The 9,560-nt window shown below is 40.6% G+C and overlaps 1 long non-coding RNA gene across 1 annotated transcript; it reads left to right on the top strand.

Moving 5' to 3' along the window:
• The first annotated feature begins 2,867 nt into the window (after positions 1 to 2,867).
• On the top strand, positions 2,868 to 6,218 carry LOC143420966 (uncharacterized). Its single transcript, XR_013100707.1, has 3 exons — positions 2,868 to 2,951; positions 3,373 to 3,460; positions 5,354 to 6,218. It is a non-coding gene; the product is annotated as an uncharacterized LOC143420966 (long non-coding RNA).
• Positions 6,219 to 9,560: the final 3,342 nt, after the last annotated feature.

The following is a 9,560-nucleotide window of genomic DNA, read 5'->3' on the forward strand; positions in this document are numbered from 1 at the left end:
GATGGCTATGCATGCATCATTTATACAGTCCACAGGTGTAAGTAAGACAACGGCTTTCGCTCAGTTCTCTCTTGCTATACATTTTGTATCTACTGTCTTTCTTTTTTCTTCCTATACATCCTCTCTCAGCTACCAGTTCAGTGGCATGCATAATTTAACGCACAGCTCTCACTCATTCGGCTTGTTATAACAAAAGCTCACTCTCTTACTAACACTGGAAATTCCCATCTAATTGTCCCCCTGACTCCCTCAATTTACCTCCTACTCATTCGCCTCCCTCCTCTCCTCGTTTTCTCCTCATTCCCTTTGATTTCCACATTGTATTTACAAAAATGATTTTCCACACTGACCTCTAACTCTAGTTTTTCCATCACTTTTCCCCTTTTAAAGCCTCTGTTCCTCTCAGGATTTTCATGTTTTTTTGCTCAGGTTGCAGAAGTGTTTTTTTTCCTCTACGACATGAAATTCAGTAGGTAAGTATAAGATCGGAAACTAAATCAACAAGTATATTAGAACTTCACAATATATAAAAATATATGCAGAATGAGTGTGAGAAAGAGACTAAATGAAATAGTTTTTGACTTTGATTTTTCTTTTTGCATAAATGAGAAATTCTCCATTCATACTATGAATTTTTGAGGGCAATAAATTTGATTATTCTCTTGTCTGGAAGCGTATGACTTTATAGTCTAGAATGCAAACTGACATTAAACTGAAAGGAACCGAGTGTACATGATATGAGTACTAGTCTGACAATCATCAGTATCAGCCCTCAGAGGCCTAAATGAGCTTCCTTCTGTTTGTGTTTTTTTTTCCTCTAATGAAGAATGATGATCAGGAAAAGAAAACAAGCAACAGGAAGACGACAAGAAGAAAGCAAGAGAGAGAGAGAGAAGGAGAGACAGACATCGGACCTCTCTCGCTCTGTCTCTGGTGACAGAGGGTCTGACCACATCACTCGCTGCCTACTGCTTCCTGCCAACGGACGACCCCGGCATAGACACACACACACACACACACACACACACACACACACACACACACACACACACACACACACACACACACACACACACACACACACACACACACAGAGCTGCAAATCTGCCCCACAGCTGTCGGACATGTTGATGCTTTACAACCAAGCAATTCCTCCCTGTGCAAAACAACCGGCGACAGAAAGAGGGAGAGAGCAGATGAGAGACAGAGAAAGCTTGAGGAGAAAGAGATACTAAAAAGAAAACACTCTTTTACTCAAAGGAGTACATTTTTTATCTTCTATCATCATTTTTATGATAGATGATTCACTTAAAAATGACTACTATGTTTCCCTTTCAAGTTTCCTTCACACTCTTTGTGAAGGGGTGAGGACATTTATATAGCTATGGGGTATCTGAAGTTGGTGGGGAGCAGTGTCTGAAGTTACCCTGAAGTCACACTGAAATGTGCTTTTTTAAATTGTATTGTTTCCACAGTGGCCCTGCATGCATACCTGCAGGATACAGAGAGGACAGACAAAAGAGGGTCCAAAGACCTCCTGGGTCTCTGTTGGTTTAACAGAGGGCCTCTATCACAACCATGCTCACACATACAGTAGCGTGAGCACACACATATTCTCCACTTACACAAACTTTCTACACAGCTTGGCATTTAAACTCTTTGAGTTATCTTGAAATCTGCAATTTGTGAGACGTTTTCAAAACACAAGGAAGTACAAGGAAGAGCAGAGAGAAGAGGAGAGTAGAGAAAGAACAGAGACAAAGAGAAAGGTGGGTTTCAGGACATACATGTGGGATTAACACCTCACATTCCTTTGAGTAAACCACAACCTCTCTGTCTGTGTTTATCCCCTAATAGCAGTCAGGATCTGGTAGTCTGCATGGCCAAAATATATGTGCACACATAAACATGTATCTCCATCTTTTATGAAAGATTTTCTTCTAACACTAAGTGGTAAGACTTTGCAAGTTTCAATTTACAGAAAAGGTGATAGGAAGTGTTAGGACGACTAAAACTCCACTTGGTTACATTTTTTAGAAAGATGTTAGCTCTTTCATCTCTTAAATAGCTGATCTGGATATGAACAAGATTGTTTGGTAAGAGTGAAAATACACCAAGGTTACAATCCCTTTTCAGTTTCGAGTAAGAACTCAGAGAGGAGACAAGGGTAGTTTTTCAGTTCTGTTCATATAAATTGTTGGCAGCAGTTTAAATTGTTTGGTTCAACAGAGATTTGCCTTGAAAATATTTCATTTTATTTCTAAATTCTAGAAAGAAAAAACACATCACTGTTTGTATTTTGGAAATTGTTTGTGCCAGTAAAAACATCCAAACACGAATGCATAGATGCTAAAGAGAAAGTCCCTATAAAGCGAAACACACACAATCAATGGGTCTATGGGTCCTGGTTGCCACTTGCCTAGAAATTCTGTCCATAAAAATTATGAACAGAATACCAACGCATGACAACTCTGGAAAAGAGCTGGTTTAGCTTTCCATGATCAGAATGAGATCTGTCCTTTTCCTCCCTAACCTGAGGTTTGCCAAATGGTGCAGCGCTTCCCAGGGAGTAGTATGATATCCTTATAATTAAAGCACACCCTCTGGTCTCCCTTCTTAAAGATGAGAACCGCCACCCAATTCTGCCAGTCCGTAAGCATCACCATGGGTCATCATAAAAAATGTTGCAGAGGTGTATCACCCAGACAGCCACACAACATCCAGTCCATCAAAGATGTCAGCGTGAATCTCACTCAGGTAATCAGCTAAATTTACTCTGGGCCCTGCGCAGAAAAATTTGTTGAACTACTTAAGTAATCTCGCCCCCTTGTCCTATTCTCTGCCTTCTCTATGTGTCAGTGGGGTTGAGAAGAACCTTGCAGTCTTCCTTCCACCACCCAACTATACAACTCAGTTGAAGGCAGCAGCATCCCACTCGCACTATAAACCGTGTGAGTATAGCAACACTCTCCCCTCCTGGGTTGCCTTACAGTTTGCCAGTTTTTAGGTGAGCCCAACTATATCCGGACAATATCTTTCAATCTCAAACACTAGTTCAGGCTCTTTTCCATGTGTCAAAGGCTAGTTTCAACAGTCGGGGATCAGACTGCCAGTATCTCTGCCCTTAAATGCTGCCAAACACAGACTGCACCTGACCGACCCCTTGGCACGTGGTGAACACACGAGAGGACAGGCCCAGATCGCCCTTTTGGATTCCAAAAGCTAAAGCCAGCCACCAGTTGCTCAGGAGCTCCCAAAGCCTGAATCCAAGATGAGGTCCCGAAAACCTTGTCCAAGGCAGGATAAACCTGGTCCCTTAAATATTTCCTCATAGGTGTTTTTTAATTGCTCTTTGTCTTGCTCCTCACCAAGGACAAGTTTTCATTGGGAGTCCCTATCAAGGCAAAAGATGACAACATAGCTCCTAGAATGTCAGGAACACACAAGTCCTGCCACAATGGTAAGTTGGTAATTCCTAGAGGGTCAAAGAAAGAGTTTATCCTGATAAAAGTTAAATACTTTCGTCCCCTTTCTCTCAAAATCTTCCCCCCTCCTCTTTTCTTTCTTCTGCCTTCCCATCTTCCCCCATTCTCTCCCCTCAAGTCCTTCCTTGAGTTCTAAACATTTTAATTGAAGCCCACAGGCCATTTGATGCCTCGCCAAATTACTGCAGAGATCAGCTATTGTCCATTTCCTTTGTATTTGTGTGTGTATGTGTGTGTGTGTGAGAGAGAGAGAGAGGGAGAGAGAGAGGGAGAGAGAGAGAGAGACAGTGTGCTACTATGACCGTTACACTGTAGGCCAGTATATCGTAGACCCTCTAAAAGTGTGTGTGGGTTATAGGGAGTTAATCCCTGAATAGAGAAGCCATTAGAGAGAATTAGGCAGGTTAGACCTAACCATGATCCCCTCCTCTTTATTTGTGTGTCTTCTTGTGTGTGGGACAACCACGAACGCGTGGCATGCAGCAGGTTGAGGGCCTCAAAAAGTAGGTGGAGGTCCATCAGGGATGGAAGGGGGAGGGGTGTGAGGTAGCCACCTCTCCTAATCTTGCCAATCCACCCCTGCTGTGTGTACAAGCACACACACATAAATGGGCTCATCTTGACACCATCAACAGATGGCTATAGCAGAGAGGCCGAGGGTAAACTTGAGCAATATCCAAACCAGACAGTAACCCTCCACATTATCCCCTCCCCCAGAGTCTATAGCTAATCAGACTGCACGCAACCAAATACACTCTACTCATCAAGAGACAGCTAAACAATCATTCAGGAGTGTGTTCAGAGGTCATTCATGGTCAGGCAACAAAAGCTATGTGGCTAAGGTTAGAAAAAGGCGCGTGTCTGAAGTCTGTATAAGCAAACTGTTCTTCCAAACTTTGAGTAAGTACTGCCAGTGCCTGAATATATCCATGAAAAATGTTACTCTGGCTAATTATTTGTGTATATGAATAATTTATAATGGTACAGCCCATTTCGCCTTTGAGATCCATTCAATGTGTAACCCCCCCCCGAAAAAAGAACAAAACCCAAATGAAAACTCAGAGTTCATTATTTTCATGAAATCTGTTGCATAAGCCACAACCATTATTTAAAGTATGAGCACCACTTTCTTCCTTATAACAAATTAGATGACCAACGTAACACCACTAAGGTGACTAAGCCAACAAGGAGCTTGCTATTGCAAAAAGAAACAGATGGAAACAGTCATACTGGTTGTTGTCAAAACTCTGAAGTCCAAATATCGGCAAACAATAGCCAGACACGATAACTGAATCTTGAAGTAATTTCTCCTTGTTGCTTTTTCTCAAGAAATAGCATAACGGGACATTTTTGTATACAGATTAAGTAACCACATGCATTGTCTTCATTAGCAAGTTTTCGAGGGCTTTTCTTTCATCTTTGTAAGAGGCTAGTATAGTTGTTTTCCCCAACTTCCAATCTTAGTACTAAGCTAAGCTAATCATCTCCCAGATCAAGCTTAATGCTTAATACGCAGACTTTGGCGAGGTATTGATCTTACCATGGTGTTAAGGCACAGGACGCAAATTACAGACTGTTCTTCTGTCACTTTCAGTGGTAGCTACCCTGGTAAAATATTTCCATTTTGTTTTCACCCTGTTTAACATTAGTTACCTGATTTCTCTTTCTGTTTGGAAAATCAAAGAAAATTCCTTCCAATCAAATAAAGATATCATAAAACATCTGGAATAAATGATTTTGATTAATCTGGATGCAAAAAACAACCAACAATAAACACAACAAAGCTTTTTTAGTGACTTTGATAAGTTAACAGAGCTTACAACCCCTAATTGTTGTGTTTGTTCTTCTACTTGTCATTCATTTTCCAGACTCCAGTCCAGGCATGTGAGTCAGTTTCACTGCTCCGTACGTCACTTGCAGACAACAACAAACGTCAGCACTGAGATGAGCTGAAAAAAACCTTCTAAGAAACAAAAATAAATCAACTTTTATGAAGCACTTTTGCAAGAAAAAGGGACACAGAGTCTTTCTGCAATCACTCTCAGGTAGCCATTAAAACTTGAGGACATAAACATGTTCCAGCAATATTCCAGTGAACAGCGGAAACTTGAAGTGAGTCACGACATGAGAAAAGCGCCACTGAGATAACGCTCACAAATACACATGCCTCATGCAACACCAACCTACATCCTGGTAGTTTCAACTAGAACAAGCCTCAGGAAAAACCACTTTAGTCCAATAGTTGGGCTAAACTGGTTGATGAAATCTAATTAATAGTCACTTTTAGAGTCTAAACTACCTCACTGGTCTTAACTGGAGAAGACTCATGGATTGCCAAAACTGACTGAATTAGCAGAATGCCAGAATCCTGTGTGATATGAATTGTGACTGTTGGTTTTGTTTGATATCTGAAGGCATTTTGACTCCTTGTACAGTAGGAGAAAACTGTAGGCTTGGTTTAAGTGGACACTTATAACCAGCAACTGTGAGCACTTTTAGTTGACCAAATACTTCAAATCTATCAGGACAGAAGAGCTAAAAACACAGTTGTGACATGTTTGGAAATTTCTTCATCCATAAGCCTTTTCCCATTTCTCATCGACTGTAAGCTGTAAAGCTAACGTCACTCCCCCTGGAAATCAAAACTAAAAGCTGTGTAGGCAGACATTTTTTATGCTCTTGGCTCTTAGATATGGCAGCTTGGTCATGATACCGCTGGAGTGCAAGGCCGATTGCTCTAGTCATACTATTTATTAAATATTTAGGACTTTTAAAACAATGAAACTAGGGCCCACAGGATGAAATAGTCCGGATTCCTTTTAAAGCACTTAAAGATTATTGCATTAAAAATTACATTAGGTTTTTCATACTAAGTTATTTTGTATTTTGATCATTTCTTTGACATATCATGGACTTGAGAAGACCTAAAGTAAAATGAAATGAGTGTTGGTTGACACAGTTGTGCAGAAAAAGCCCTTTTTGAATCTGTCTGTGTGGAATTAGCATGTTCTCCCTGTATCCATGTGGGAAATTTGTGCAGAAAAAGCCCTTTTTGAATCCGTCTGTGTGGAATTAGCATGTTCTCCCTGTATCCATGTGGACTCTCCTTGTACTTTGGCTTCCTCCCACAATTCAAAAATCTGCAAATTAGTTCAAGTGGCAATTTGTTGGTGTGAATGGTGTGTTGGCCCTGCAACAGACTAGCAACCTGTCTAGGGTATACCCTGTATTTTGCCCCATGACTGTTGGGATATGCTCCAGCTTTTTCTTACAATGCTATTGTTAGTAAACAAGGCATTTTTAGTTGGGAAATTTTCTGTCAGAATGATTATGAATAATATTGTATATTCAGGCATGTACCTATCTACCCATCATTCACATCCTTCCCGTAAAGCTCTTCCAGGGCACAATCTGTTTAGACTTTCCATTCCTCTCTGAACCATAACAGGGTTTACACTTGTCATTGGTGTTTATGCTTTTAAATTAAGACCAAGCCTCCTCAAAATCCGGGAGAAAGGAATGAGAGGAAGTTATAACTTCTTGGAAATGAAGAATTACTCTGTGGAATAAAAAACTAGCACCCAAAAGTCTAACCTGTTGTACATGTGTGACAAACGGCAAAATAACAGATTTATTAATCTAACAACTTCTAACCGAGATAACTCGAGGGTGTGTAAACTCCAGGAATCGGACTATTATAGAACTACAGTAATATATCAAAGCAACCTGTTACACTTCAGTGGAATTAAACTCACAGCTAGTGATGGGAGGATGAGTGAAAACGTGGCTCTTATCTGCGGACTACGACCGTGGCAAAATCTTCAATAAACTGATAACAAACTCGCCAATTTCATTACAGTAATCGCAAAACAGACTCACACCACACTTCACGCGCGCCTCCCCCTCCCCCGCGTGCCTCGGCGCTCACCTGTTACGCGGAGATGCCCTCCCTCCTCGTCGTCTGCAGGATTCTTTTGATTATATCAAACAGATGTATTCCTTACCACAGCGCTATCTCGGGCTGCAATATGTTGCTAAAAATGCTAAATGTTGTTTCGTGTGTTTTTCAATTTTCAATGACAACAAACAATCTGGCTTAACCCCGCCCCCTTGCCTTTTTCAAAATCCTTCCTTCCACCGTCCATAGAGGGATAGATGATTCATGTGTGGTGATATTTTTCTTTTCATCTGTTTATTGATATTTCTTGTCTGGCTTTTAAAGTGAATGGCTTCCCTAGGCTAACTGCTGTTTGCAACTCTTGTTTCCCACTTTCCTTTTTCTCCTTTATCCTGTTTCTTCCTCCTCATCGAGTCCTTCCTTTGACTATAATTCCTCCTCATTCCTCTCTCAGGCCCATTTTATCCTCATGCCTTCCTGTTTCAGTTTACTACACTGGCATGTGTCTTAATTCATCACTGATCATTTATTTTATTGTAGGAGACAACTTATCATTTAGCTGCCAATGCTCAAACCAGGGACATTGCTGATGGGGCTTGGTGCTTCAAATTAAGCCAAAGAGATGACCCAGTTGTGACTAGTTTTTATACAAGAGTTAAATAATCTTGTATTGTACCTATTGAACCCTCATGAAACCTTTCTTTTGTAGGGAGCGTAGGATTTGTCTGCTAATTAGCTTTAAAGAAACTATCTAGTGAGTCTATCTGGAAGACTAGCATGCAGCAAACATTAGTGTCAGTGGGAGGGAAATGTAAATTTAGGCTGGTCGCTAATGCAGAATGTATTTCTTGCTCTCAAGTGTGTGTGTGTGTGTGCTGGCTTAAATGAAAACAAACACTCAATACACAAGTTTTACACTTAACATGTTATGTTAATTAGTGCTCACACCTCAGAGTTTAACTGTCCACTTAACACTTTCTACTTTCACTAATGTGATCACCCTGGGCACACACATTTCCTAACAGGAGGGAGAAAAACTGTTGACACTTCGTTCACACCCTGCATCTTTTTTCTGCTAAAACCTGAAATGAGACAAAGTGGCTGAACCTTTTTATTATCTGATTCACAAGGTGATAAAAGGAAGTCCTATTAATGGACCTTTTCTTCTGAGTAATGATCAGTGGGAAAAAATGCAATTACAAAACCAGCAATTCCAGCGTTTAATCTTTTATGACTGGGCTGCATATTGTTTTAAAAATTAATTGCATTATGAGACTGATCTGATCTATTAATCTTGTTTGTGCTCTAACAAATAAACTGGCTGCTTTGGAAAGAAATATCAAAACATTATTAACAGAAGAAAAATGTTTCCGTACAGCTGACCTTTTTGTTGTTAAAAAATGTGATTGCAGTGTATAATTTCGCACAACAATTGACTCCAAACCTAGTGACACACAGACACATGGGGCAGGGACACTGTTTTGTTAAATCAAGCAGAATGATCTGCGACAATGACTACGCTGACAGAAAGTGGGTCACTGTGGATGGAGTATGCTAAAGTGACAAATGTGCAGCTCAACACACACACACACACACACACACACACACACACACACACACACACACACACACACACACACACACACACACACACACATTTTTCAAATCTAAACACAGACGCAACTACAAATTAGGAAACGGGCTTACATTTATTGAGCGTTTGATATTTAGAAGTTGATAACTGTTGCTTCACTGATTGCAACTAATCACTGTTGCAATGTAAATAGTGACTAGATTAGATGTGTCAGAGCCTGCAGCAGGTCAGTGCACTCAGCTGTGAAGTCTTAATTACATTATCTGTTGCAACAACCAGCGCGTCAATCGTTCCTAAGTCCATGAACAAGAAATCAATAAAGGGATGAATGGGAGACCAGCGGGGAGCAATGATTACGTGTGTGTTCATGTCTTTGTGTTCGTTCAGCACGAGATCTTTAAGTGTGCTCGTGTCAGCTTTTATTTTTGTGTGTCTATTTTTGTATTTTAGTCATTTTATTTCGTTTCCTCATTTCACACTGGCTAAGTGTAGCCCCCCTCTGCATTTGTGTGTGAGTCTGTGTGTGTGTTCACACTGATGACCAGTCATTAGGAGGTTAAATGGACTCTCTTGTCAGAGGGCT

Source organism: Maylandia zebra, linkage group LG11 (genome assembly GCF_041146795.1).
Source record: "Maylandia zebra isolate NMK-2024a linkage group LG11, Mzebra_GT3a, whole genome shotgun sequence".
Lineage (NCBI taxonomy): Eukaryota > Metazoa > Chordata > Actinopteri > Cichliformes > Cichlidae > Maylandia > Maylandia zebra.